The sequence below is a fragment of the Camellia sinensis genome, chromosome 5 (genome assembly GCF_055761805.1).
Source record: "Camellia sinensis isolate YWXY chromosome 5, ASM5576180v1, whole genome shotgun sequence".
Classification (NCBI taxonomy): domain Eukaryota; kingdom Viridiplantae; phylum Streptophyta; class Magnoliopsida; order Ericales; family Theaceae; genus Camellia; species Camellia sinensis.
In genome coordinates, this window is record NC_138965.1 from 57,159,158 (window position 1) to 57,173,220 (window position 14,063).

General features: G+C 35.1%; 1 long non-coding RNA gene across 1 annotated transcript; it reads right to left on the bottom strand.

Annotated features, from left to right (window-relative positions):
- Positions 1-1,618: 1,618 nt before the first annotated feature.
- LOC145790113 (uncharacterized) lies at positions 1,619-6,320 on the bottom strand. The gene is made up of 3 exons (XR_014328753.1): positions 6,160-6,320; positions 3,030-3,189; positions 1,619-1,935 (listed from the first exon to the last, which is right to left on the bottom strand). It is a non-coding gene; the product is annotated as an uncharacterized LOC145790113 (long non-coding RNA).
- Positions 6,321-14,063: the final 7,743 nt, after the last annotated feature.

Sequence of the window (14,063 nt, forward strand, 5' to 3'; positions counted from 1 at the left end):
GTTGGGACTTAGGATTCGAATACTTTGCAGATATGTAGAAGTCTTGATCCTCCCTTTCCATGCTAGCCAAGCAAAAAATTGCGCTTTCGGAGGTGCTGCATTCTTCCAAATGAGTTCCACCACTTGTGTAGGCATGGTAGTTGTTAACTCACTCCACTTGTACGCAGACGAAACGGTAAATATTCCAGATCTGTCCGCAGCCCAAGACAACCCATCTACCACCCCGTACCTAAGCTCTGGAGCAGTTTGTAACAACTCCTTCATTTTCCTCAATTCTTCAGGGTTGCTTAAGTTGTGAAGACTCCAGTTCAAATTTACACTAACCCTGACCAAATTTACAATTATATAGTTCAAGTCATAAACTATTTTGGCCAAATTTAATCTTTGTCTAAAGTAGGGAAATGGCTCTTCAATTAAATTCTGAAGTGATACTTGGTAAATGAAGCATCAATAAGGGAGGTGGCTTTGCTGAACGTTAATCTGAATCAGGCTAGGTAGTGGAATTTTTCGTTTTGAAGAAATCTTAGACAATGGGAAAATGATTCTTTGAATGATTTGCTACCAAGTTTGAGTGGAGTTTGATTGAATGTAGAGGAAAAGGATTGCGTCCAGTGGAAAGGAGAGCCACATGGATGTTTTTTAGTCAAATCTTTGTGTTCTTTGCTAGAAGAAGGGGGGGCTGATCCTCATAACAATGTTTGGCGACTTTGGAATAATTTTGTTCCTCCTAAAATGCAAATTTTTTGTTGGCAAGTAAGGAAAGATTGGATTCCAACAAGGAGTTTTTACAGAACTAGAAAATCCTACCTGTAAATGCCAAAGTGCACTATCCTTTTTGTGATGTTTAGGAGAAGAATTTTGTTCATCTCCTTCTACATTGGAAGTGTTCTTGGGTAGTATGGTCTCACGTACTTTAGTGGTGGGGAGTAGAATGGGTGTGTCCAAGGAATCTACATCAATTAATTGAATGGTGGTTTAACGCAGAGTACAAGAGGCTTTTAAGGCAGATTTGGGAAACCTTATTTTTCATGATCATGTGGAATCTGTGGCTGGAACAGGAATGCAATGGTGTTTGCTCAAATAGTTTCAATGGAGATGCTCTTTGCAAAAGAATCAAAATGAATACTGCATTGTGGCACGATAGGAAATTCGATATTTAGCGGCATTTAAAAACCGCCGCTATAGTGCTAAGAAGCGCCGCTAAAGGCTTTAGTGGCATTTACTAGCAAATGTTGAAGACGTGATCGTCAGCATATCTCTACGGCGTTAAAGAAACGTCGTTATTGACCTTTACATGGCACTTCCATAAACGCGGTTAATTCTCCTAATTCAAATTCCCACAATGGTATTATCCATTTTTAATGACGTTTATTAAAATGCCATTAATTCCCTACTGTCTCGCTAATTCAAATATCTTCAATGGTCTCCTAATTCAAATACCTTCAACAATATTATGACGTCATGCTGGCATTTTTAATGGCGTTTAAAAAATGCTGTGGTAGATTTTTTTTATTTTAATTTTGAAATTGTGGTAGTTTGTTTCTTTTTTTTTTTATTTAAATTTAAACTATGACAATTACAACAAAAGTATACCCAAAAAAAAAAAACAAACAACAACAACAACACTACTAATTCTCATTCAACTTGAATAACAGTAAAGATCAAATGAGAAGGAAGATCAAGACCTGTCCAACATAAAAAACAAGAACTAGTTTTAGAGCCATATCATAACCTATCCCATATCAACTCAAACAGTAATAAGATTAAAAACTAGTTATGAATTGATGGTTTGTTGCATCAACCAAACATTCAACAACTAGTTGTGATTGTAAAAATTCATGAATACACAATCATTAAGAAGAAAATAAAAAGAATATTGCTGCTTGAACCCCAAGCTCCACCAATCCTTGTACCTTTTTCAAGTTTCAAAGAACCCTGTAGCATAAAAAATAAAAAAATAAAAAAAATTATTAACTCGAAATATAAAAATAGAACGAGATAATAAGGATAAAGCAAAGAATGACAACAAAACCTTAATTTTCCAAAATATTGAACTAACAAGTCAAAACAGATCTGTCATCTTGTAAGATCATATGGACAAGGAAATAGGAAATAAGATTTTAGATCAAGTCAATATTATGTTTATCTCAATGAGAACCAATGCTGAAAATTAGCCATTATAAAATGGGTGTAATGTTGTCTTACTTCCTGCTGAAACAAGATATTTGATCAGAACAGGCTGGAATGAATGATTTGGACTAATATTATCGAAATTATGCTTTGTTTACTTATAGGTACCAGATTATGTCCTCGCTTTTGAACAAGGGAAATCTAAAAGGTGAGATTTTCTTTGTAAAGGCATTTCGTATACTTATTCTTGTGCATTAATTGATCAAAGTTTTGGGTGTGCCAACTATAGTTATTCTTGTGCATTAATTGATCAAAGTTTTGGGTGTGCAAGATTATGGTGGGATGAGACTGCCAACTATAGTTACTTGTCTTCACAATCAGGTACCTTTCTAGCTAGTGTTTTTTATTTGATTAAATTAAATGGAAAAAAATCAAGGTTATCATTATTGTTTTAGGCAGCATTACATCCAGAGCAGGATCGGGTCCTCACCATCAGAGAACATGCAAGGTTACAAGGCTTTCCTGATTTTTATAGGTTCTGTGGAACAGTTAAAAAAAGGTATGAATATTTATCTTCAAATGATCTACAACAAGAGACCTATAAATAAATAAAAATAATAAAAATCCCTTGTTTTTGCTGTTCTAGACATACAACAAGAGACCTATACTTACCCAAATTGATCTCATTATCCTTTTTTACTGATTTTTCCTAAATCATCTGTTCTGATTACTGAATATTGATGATGTCCATCCAAAAATGGGATAAAAGAACATAAATGAGAAACACAGAGAGAGATTGATTTGGTTAAGAGTATCAAAGATGTTTGTTACAAGATTCTGCTATATTTGGACATTTCTGGTGCATGCATGACAAATTTAGATCTAAAACCAAAACTCACTTTCACAGATGTTAATGCATAGGGATAAGCTCAGAGACAGATAAGCTTTTCATCTTCTTCTTCTTCTTCTTCTTCTTCTTCTTATGTATGGAAGTTATTCCCATCAAGTGTAGGTGGTCAATTTCTATAATTGACAATGATATCAAGAACTACCGGAAGCCTTGCAATATAAACTTAGAGATGATAAGTACACAAAAACTCAAGTAAATTCATGAGGAAGCAATCACTCAAGTTCAACATCATAGCATCACAGATTGAATTTCAGGATTTGACAACTATACATTCATATTCAAATTCAAATCAAATGAGCACATGGATTCAAATTCAAATCTCTCACAACAAATTTATAATTAAATACAAACTTCAAGATCAGAGAGAGAATTTACCACTTGAAATCATAAGGGGCAAGTCAGGCAAGAGCAGAGTTGATCCAAACCTTTGGAGGAGATTCAAGATTGTAAACCCTAGGAGAAGAATCGACGGAATGAAGATCTTGAGAGAAAGATAAAGAACTTCGACATAAAAATCGAGATTGTAGATGGTGGTGCTCACCTTAGTAGACGATGCAGATGGTGGTGGTGGTGGTGGAGCTTCGAAATCGCGAGAGAGAGAGAGAGAGAGAGAGAGAGAGAGAGAGAGAGAGAACTTCGAAATCGAAATCACTGAGTTGAATAAGGTTGAATTGTATCTTCCAAATCAAAATTGAAATCGATTCTGCTCTATGAAATCGAAATCACTCTAAGATGAGCCACTGAACTGAAGAAGGTTGAATCATAATCTCTGAAGGGTTTAGAGAGAGTCAGTGAGCGAGCGAGATTCATACATTTGTGATTCTCAGATTTGAGTGAGTAAGAGTGAGTTGAAGGGTTTCTCAAGGGTTCAAGGGTTTCTTTGAGACTGAAGGGTTTTTCAGATTCAGAATGAGGGTTTGAAGAGGGAGAGAGAGCGCATGAGAGTGGGATAACATTTGAAAGTGTTTTTAAACGACTTGTATTAGTTAAACAGTATCGTTTTAATTAAATCAAATTGCGACATTTATAAAACATCGTTAAATATTAGAAAACATTGCGTTCAAAAAAATGCCATTAAAAAAGCACCATTGTGGGTTAAATCCAAGGTTGACGTTGGATGCTTTTCTGTGCATGATTTTATGGACAACATTGAGAGTGTTAGAAATCTCACATTGAAAAAAATGGAATGGGGTAATGGGTTAGACTGCTTTAGTTGGGAGGTTTTTGATTTAATTTGTTGGGTAAATAGGATGGAATGGTGTGTTGAATCCTTGCCAACACCCTTTTTTTTTCTTCGGCTAGTTTGGTAAATTGAATTGTGTTTTTTTGTCATCCTTTTTGCTATGTGTTGGTCATGTTATATTTATCAATGAATCTTTGTTTTGCCAATCAAAAAAATAAACTGTTTTAGGTTGGTCTCCGATTGTTCAAATTAATATTGCCCAAGTTGCACTCCAGCAGTTGACATCCTTCTTCAAACAATTTATATGCAAGATTGTACCCAGAAAGAAAAGAAAAAGAAACAAATAACAATTGAATCCACTAGGTTAATGGGTTGTTTTGAAAATTGGCTTTAATTAAGTTTAGATAAGCATAAGCTCAGACCCAAAGAAAAACAGATTCATGAACATTATTTCTTGTATTAGTTCTCCCATCAAATTTAACTAGAGAATTCATTAATATCCAATTTTGATTGATTGTTCCATGAAAACAGGGCTTAGGATATTTCAATATAACAACACTCAATACCAATCATGTGCCATAGGAAATTTCAATCTATTTTGTACCAAATCAATTAGAGTTTAGCAGATTGAATAAGATTTTAAGTAATAGACAGCTAATAAGGGGATTGGAAGTAAATTAAAATATATATCAGGACAAGTCAATGGGCATTTGAATTGGCTTTTATCTCTATCTTTGCTCCAAGACAAACCTCAGCCCCTAACAACCTACATTTTTAATTTACTTTTGGCGATAAGTTTTCTAAGCTAGGCAAAACAACCATATTTGAAGAGTGTTGAAAGCTTAACCTTAGCAAAAACAGGAATATGCTATTGCCACCTTAATACAGAACTTTATCACATCTTCACCTTCAACTATTTCGCATGATTAAACTGACCAATCTACTCTTAAACATTATCTATATCCAATATCAACTGAGGTTTCTCAGTATCTTCAAGGGTTCTGCTGGCCCCCTAACTCTTACCAAATACGTCTTCATTTTGTATTTGTTTTTTTTGTGTTTGAAATTAGATTTTTCTACTGCAATTTTATTGTATAGTAGCTTAGATTGATTGTAAAGAAGATGTATAACTTGTGTTGAAAATATATGAATGAGAATTACCATTGTTCTTCTTTATATATGGTCCTATTAACAATTGTGCTAAATTAAGTATATAAATTCCATAACTATGTAAAGATGACTGAAAGAAGTATGGAGATTGATGACTAAAAAATCAAGTATGTTAAACACTTTTGGTTTGTAGAAGACTTCTTTTAATTCAATTAGCTGAAAAAACTTTATAATTTGTTGTTGTAGTTTTTTTTTTTTTTGGGTGTGTTTCCCCACTTGTTGCTGAGAGTATAAACCTTACTTATATATAAAAGATATATATTTACATCCCTCTTTAGAATAGATGTACCAATATCTATAATCGTATCCGCCCAAGTTGTCGTCACCACTAGCAAACAATCGCACCTAACATCCTCAACTATTATTGTCCAATATCAACTGATGTTTCTTAATGAAGCTAGAAAAATGCTTTTATAACTTCTTAAATAGTTTCAAAGGCTGAAATTTGAACAAGCATAAACTTAAAATTTGACCTGGGGTCCTGCGACAAACCTTGATACTTGGAGTTTTTTGGGATTAATGGTAATGACAGAATTTTGTTAAGGCAAATGCCAATCACTTGGACATAAGATAGAGTAGGTTCATACAAAATAAAAATAAAAAACAAAAAAAAACTGAGCATGTACCATAGGAAATTTCAATCTATTTGGTACCAAATTAATTCACCCAAAATCGTCAAAGAAAAAACTATAACAACATTCAATTCAACCAAAATTATCAGAGAAAAATAACAAAACTCAGAGAGAGAAAGAGAGAGAGCAGGTACCTGTGTTTACAATGGAGGCAGTGAGAGTTTAAACTGCAGTGGAAGAGGCGGCATTGGTTGGTAGAGGCAGCGATGGTGGAGGTGGTGTAGGTTGATGACGGTGGCAGACGGAACTACTGTGATGGACTGAACGACAAGAACAGTAGAAGGAAAATAGCACACTGACACCATGTTTGTTTTTGGGGGGGGGGGGGGGGGGTAAAATAATTGACGGGGGGAATGAGCTTGAAATTAGGCTAATAGTCTAATAAAATTATTAATTTGATGTTTGGTTAAATAATTGACGTATCGGCTAATTATTTTAAACTTGACTATTAGTTAAGATAGGACACATAATCCAACGGATTCATAGTCCTAAGACAGTTATGAAAATATTAATCCAGTCCGCCCAAACAAACATGGCCTGAAGGGTTTCTTTTCATTTTCAAATTTCAAATTTGACACGTCTTTATAGAAATTGCATTTTTAACTCACGTTTTTAATGAAATCACATCTACAATGCACAATTTCTAAGGGATTGTTTGGAATGACTTAAATAAATATATTTTTTGTCTTTTTACGAAAAGATGTACAGAAAAGTAGAGAGATGATGTGATGAAAAAAAGATAAAAAGTGTGTACTTATTTAGGATAGCCAAAAAATACATTTATTTAAGTTCATTTTCAAATTTCAAATTTCAAATTTGACACGTCTTTATAGAAATTGCATTTTTAACTCACGTTTTTAATGAAATCACATCTACAATGCACAATTTCTAAGGGATTGTTTGGGATGACTTAAATAAATGTATTTTTTTTCTTTTTACGAAAAGATGTACAGAAAAGTAAAGAAATGATGTGATGAAAAAAAGATAAAAAGTGTGTACTTATTTAGGATAGCCAAACTTGGCCTTACGACGATAGCCGTCCATGGCATCATAAAATTACATCTTGAAGATGTGATTTCAATTTAAAATCGCATTTTGAATATACAATTTGAAAAAGTAAATTGATTCCCTAAATAGTTTCAAAAATTGGTCAATTGTCTAATTTTTTTTTAGAATATTCAAAAGAAAAGAAAAGAAAAAAAAAATCCTTCTTTGTATGTATAAATGTCCCATTTAATCGGGGATAAAATGTTACAACCGTGCTAAAAGTCTCGAAAAGAGAGACGCGAATTTGCCTCGAAAAATTTTTTTTTATATATTTTTTTTGCTATGTTGGTTTGGTTTTGGTTTTTTTTTTTTTTTTTTTTTGAAAAGGTTTTTATGTGTACCTTAAAATCTAAACCTTAATAAAAATAAAAATAAAAAATCAAACCAACACAGCCCAATAAATAAAATTAAAAAAAAAAACAAACAAACAAACCAACAAAAAAAAAAAAAAAAAAAAAAAACAACAACAACAACAACAATTTAGCCTATGTGGTTTGATATGATGAGTGAGTTGGATTAGACTGATTGGGTGATAAAATTGACTAATCAGTTAGACTATTGGTTAAAATTTATTAATTCCATATAGTTTTATACAAATCTTTACTATATTTTTATTTTAAATCAGAAAGACCCTGCAGAAATAAAAACCTAAACCTTGAATCATAAACTCTAAACCCACTCCTCCTATACATAACCATAAAAAAAAAATTACAACAAATAAATAAATAAAAACAACCAAACTAACATAACCCAACAAATAAATAAAAAATATAATAAAAAAAACAACCAAACCAACACAATTTCAAAGAAAAAAAAAAAAAAAAAAAAAAACCAATTCGATCCGTATTCGAAACGTCAAATTCAAGGTCTCAATCTTTTTACAAAATGTTAAAGGGATAAAAAGGAGGAAAAGATAAGAAAATAAATTGGTTTTTAGAATTTTCATTAAATAAAAACCTAAAATATTGGAATTAAAGTTTGTCCCCAACTTTGCTTCGTAAAAATCGAGTTTCACTACCTTTTTTTTTTCCACTTTCCTTTTTTACATTTTTCTTCTTGGGATTTTTATTGATAAATTCCATTTAAAAATATTTTAATTCAAAAAGTCCATGAAAAAATTTATTAACCCATTTAGTCTCATGTATGTATAGTTTTATTCTATAAAGCCATTTTCTTGATTTACACTCTTTTTTTAGGCTCTTATGCCCATATATTTAATTTTGATACCTTTATAAATATTTTTTGAATGGTTAGCAATTTTATGATGTAAATATTCGTATTTTAATATTCATATTAGTAAGAATGTAAAATTGGCCCGTGGCCCGTGGGCGGTTCGAAGCTCGCCCCCGGGCCAGGGCGGGCCCGATCCGTTGACAATGTGAATATTCACATTGACATGTTAACATTCACAATGATAAAAATGTTATAGCGATCCCGGTTTTCCCTTTCATGCTTAACTGTAATCCGGATTCGGTTTCGTAAGGGTGCTGTTGTCTTATCCTCTTTCTATCCCTTTCTCTTTGTATTCGAGCTTTTGGTTGTGTTGGGCAAGTTGGGAATAAGATGGTTGTGCTTTAAAAACGTAAAATCTTTGCCCAGTTTTTTGTCTCTCCGCTCGAGCGGTGCTTTTGACGCTCGAGCGGGACTCTGTTGTTGCTTTTCCGCTCGAGCGGGGGTGTTGGCGCTCGAGCGGGGAAATCACCCATCCAGTTTTTCGTCTGCAATGGTAGACGCTCGAGCGGGGGATTGGCCGCTTGAGCGGGAGTTTGTATCTGACGCTTGAGCAGGGAGTTTGACGCTCAAGCGGGCACCATGTCTGTAAAAGTTCTGGGAGCGTGCATCCGCCGCTCGAGCGGGGGATTGGACGCTCGAGCGGGGATCTGTGAGTGACGCTCGAGCGGGGATTTTGCCGCTCGAGCAGGGAAACTTTTATATAAAGCCGAGATCCGACCTTTTTGTTCACTTTTCAACATCCTTTCTCTCTCTTACTTTTCCAAAAAGCTATTTTGAGGGTTCCTCTCACTAAAACCCTAACTTCTCTCTTAGGATTGATCTAGTAGGAATTATTTTCTCACCTTGGGCCTTTACAAAAGTTGTGTTGATCGTCGATGGCTATCTTTTAATCTGAAAATTTCGGGATTTGGAGCATTTCCGTTTCTTCATCTCCTTCGTTGAGTCCCATCATTCGAGGTAGGGATAACCTACTCCATCTTATGAGCTTTGTCTTTGAATTTTAGCATTTTGATATGTTGGGGGTTGTTAGGTAATTTTGAGAAAGTTTGGGCCTTTGTGTAATTTTACAAAAGTTGGGGTTTTAAATATATAAACCTATATGCATGTTAGGCATAGAGAAATGAGATTAATGTTGGGACATTGATGGAAATGGAACCTTAGGGTTGTTTTGTGAATTATGGTAATTTGCCCTAATTGGTTTAATTAATTAATGCATATAATTAATTGAAGAAAACAAGGAATTGAATTGAGAATGTTGAAATTGAGAATGTATGGGACTAAAGAGTGTAGTCGAATATTTTATTGCTCATCTAGTTGAAATGTTGATATATTATCCACTTGTGCATTTATTTTCTACTTAGAAATAATTGCTTTGGGCTACCGGTGGAGGGTAGTGTTGATTGTTGTAGACAATGCATGATGATTAGGCAAACTAAAACTAATCAATTGGATGTGTCATAGAGTATGACGGTTGATAGAATACATTAACTTTATGTATTGGTTGATTGTGCATACGACTAATGTGTTTATATGCATTATGTGTAGACAGTTGATGGAATACATTAACTTTATGTGTTGGTTGATTGTGCATATGGCCAGTGTGTTTATATGCATTATGTGTAGACAGTTGACAGAATACATTAACTTTATGTATTGATTAATTGCTTATGTGATTCTGTGTTTATATGCATTACTTGTGTATGAGAGAAGATGGGGGATGTACTCCACGGTTTAGGGGAAGATGGGGAATGTACCTCTAAACCGGTTAATGGTTAAGGGAAGATGGGGGATGGACCCAGGGATGCAGCTCATATGCTCTCCCATTGAAGTGTTGATACAGCTCATATGCTTATCTGTTGAAGTATTGATATAGCTCATATGCTTATCTGTTGAAGTATTGATATAGCTCATGTGCTTATCTGTTATAGTAGTGATATAGCTCATATGCTTATCTATTAAAAAGTTTGTTTGATTTGATATAGCACTAAAATGTATATCATCATCGTTTGTGAAGTATGGAAGTAGTTTATGTGTTATTGATACAACACCAAAATGTGTATCCACCTTGAATTTCGAAAATGTTCTAGTGATGAACTATAATCTCATCAAATGTTTTGGCCAGAGTACTGAACCTTGTTTTCAAACTCAAAGTTGAATAAGAAATGGAAGGTGAATTATAACCTAGACTTGACCGTCGTGGAATTGTAATAAGATGTAAATGGAAGTGTAAGTGTTGACCATCTATCAGTTGCTAATCTCTTAGTCATTGTTCATAGTTGGTTTAGAATATTTCTACTGGGCTGTGGCTCACCCTATATGGGGACATCATTTTCAGGTACAGGTAGCATGCCACCTCTAAGGACATAGCTTGGGAGGCTAGAGGCGGACATATTTTGGCTGTCTTGTTTTCCTTGATTGTATTACATATAGTTTCAAGCCAAGGGCTTAAGGTGTAATTGAGTTAGCACTCTCTTTTGTAACCAAGTGTTAACTTGGAAAGCTGTAAGCCCGCAGGGCATTTGCTTTTCTGTTGTAAACATGTAATACTGTTGTAATGAAATACCCTGGTGAATAGATAAATGTGGACCTTTATGTATCAATGCATGTCCCTATATGGATGGGTTTAATATTATTATTTTGAGGGTGTTACAAATGTAAAATTGGCCCGCGGCCCATGGGTGGCCCGAAACCCACCTGCGGACTGTGGGCTACCCCGGGGCGGGCCCGGTCTGCCCCGTTGACAATATAAATATTCACATTAACATATTAACATTCACGTTGATAAGAGTGTAAAATTGACCCGCGGCCCGTAGGCGGCCCGAATCCCGCCCGCAGGCCCAACCCGGCCCGTTTACAATGTGAATATTCACATTGACATGTTAATATTCACATTGATAGGAATGTAAAATTGTCCCATGGGTGGCCCGAAGCCCGCCCGTTGCCCGGGGCGGGGCGGGCCCGGCCCAGTTCGTTGATAATGTGAATATTCACATTGACATATTGACATTCACATTGATAGGAGTGTAAAATTGATTCGCGGCCCGTAGACGACCCGAAGCCTGGTCGCGGCTTGGGGAGAGCTCGGCCCGGCCTGTGACAATGTGAATATTCACATTGACATGTTAACATTAACATTGATAGGAGTGTAAAATTGGCCCGCGGCCCGTAGACGACCCGAAACCCAGTCGCGGCTCGGGGCGGGCCCGGCTCAGCCAGTGACAATGTGAATATTCACATTGACATGTTAACATTCACATTGATAGGAGTGTAAAATTGGCCCGCGGCCCGGAGCAGGTCCGACCTGTTGACAATGTGAATATTCACATTGATATGTTAATATTCACATTGATAGGAGTGTAAAATTAACCCGCGGCCCGTGGGCTGCCCAAAGCCCTGCCGCGGCCCAGGGCAAGCTCGTTTGGGCCCGAGCTCAGCCCGAGACCTTGGGCTAGAACCTGGGCCATCACTTTGAAGCTCGGCCCGCATAAGGCCCATTTAAGGCTCCGCCCGAGGCCCGATGTCTTTTTTGTGAAAAATAATAAAATTCTGGGAGAAAAAATTAAAAAGAATAAAAAAAAATGGCGAGGCTCACCCAAGCCTGACCCAAACCCAAGTCTAGGCCCAAGCCCCTTGGCTCGACCCACCGGGGCACCCAAAGCCTGAATACCTCTGTGCCAAGGCTAGGGCCTAGGCCTAATTTTTTGGCCCGTGGGCCGGTCCGGCCTGGCCCGAATTTTGGCAAGCACCCAAGAGGCTTGACATGGGTTAGCCCCGGCCCGAGCTGGGCCGAGCCCTACACATTGACGGTGTAAACATTCACATTGACAATGTGAACATTCACATCGGGGCCAAACCCCTACACATTAATGATATGAACATTCACATTGACGGTGTGAACATTCACATCGGGGCCGAGCCCCTACACATTGACGGTGTGAACATTTACATTGAAAGTGTGAACATTCACATTAGGGATATTTTGGTAATTATGTCAAACATAGGATGTGAACATTCACATTAGGGGTATTTTGGTAATTATGTCACCCATAGGACTTATTGAAACATAAGAAAATAATATGGACTAAATGGAACATAAGTAGATGAAAAGGATATTTTGGTCTTCTTACCTCAAATAGGACCTAATGGAATAGTCAAAAAGAATATGAGTTTGATGGAATAAACCTCTTAGAAAAAGGATTTATCAAAAAAACTCCCTTTCTTCTTTGTACAAAAACCTCACTTTTTCCCGGGAAATATTAAAAGAAATAAGTAGAAGAAAATAAACTGATTTTTAGAACCCTACCTTCATTTGGCTTAGTTGATAAATAATGAGGCTTAAGGTCTCGTTTGGAAACAGGTTTTTTAGTAACTTTTTAATTTTTTGGTTAAAATATGATGTTAAAAAAAACTAGTATGTTTGGGATGATTTTTTGACTTTTTATGAAAAGATGTACAAAAAGTAAAGAGAAAATGGAATCTTTGACTTTTTAATATGAGTTGTTGGCTTTTTGATTTTTTTAGTGACTTTTTGACTAAAAAAATCACTTGTCAAACGAGGCCTTAGGAAAGAGTTTAATTTGTTTCTACCATGGTAGAATGACTAAACGAGATGAGATTAAAATAGAGGAATTGAAGGCTCTAAATTGGGATAGAAAGGCTCTGAATTCAAATTTAACAAATCAGGTGAAGCTTGAAATTTTAGAAACTCCCAACAATACTACTCGGTATGTAATTCGTAGCAAGTCCCTAATCAGGTTTATAATTGTGTTGGTTTTTTTACTAATTTTGTGGATGAATAAGCATATATAATGAAAGTGAGTTAATCTATTTTAACTATATGAAGCACTAATTTCTAAATCAAATTAGGGGCCCTACTGAAGAGGTTTAAATCAAATGTGTTTAGCTTTTAGACTATTGGTCTGAATAATTCGGTTGTACAACTACTATTATTTTTAGCTTTGTCTATTTTGTTTTCCTAAAGATTCTGTTACCTATTTTAGTCATAAGAGCCACTGGTAACGAAAATGGAAAAAATAAAATCAAAATTGTGCAATTACTATTATTTTTTAAAAAATTTTGAATAAATTAGATAGGAGTGGATGCCATGCCTTTTTCAAGCCTAAGGTCCGTTTTTATACTATGTTGTGCCAACTTGCTTTATCCCACATTAATAGAGTCGCCACTTAATTTTATGGGAAATTAAGAAACTTTTATAAACGATTTGATCCGTCATAACCAAAGAATTTCAAGTTTGGGAGCTAAGGTATAAAATGGGAAGGTTCTTAAATGAAAGCATCGCTTTTGTCCAATCTAAAGATTGATTTCTACCAACTTTTTATTTTATAATATTAGTGATTAATTATTTCAAACAATCCATTATTAGACTCTAAAACCTTTACTAAGCTAAAACTATGTGATTTGAATAAAAGATAAATATCATTTATTTTAGATTAAAGAATAAAGCCACCTTTTTGAAAATAATAATTTTTCAAACAAAAATTGATTTTTATGATTCATGGCCATAAACTTAACCGAAAATAAACAATGTTTATAAAACATCCAAAACAAACAATTTTCCATGAAAAACACATGAAATTATGGAAAAGCAATGCAACCAAACAAGCATACATGCTATGAAGGACATGAAGACTTACCCAAATCCCACTTCAAGTGTTTTACCATGCAAAGTATAATTAAATAAAATACACATGAGCCTAAACTTGTAACTAAGCACATACAATGCAATCCTAAGCCTAGT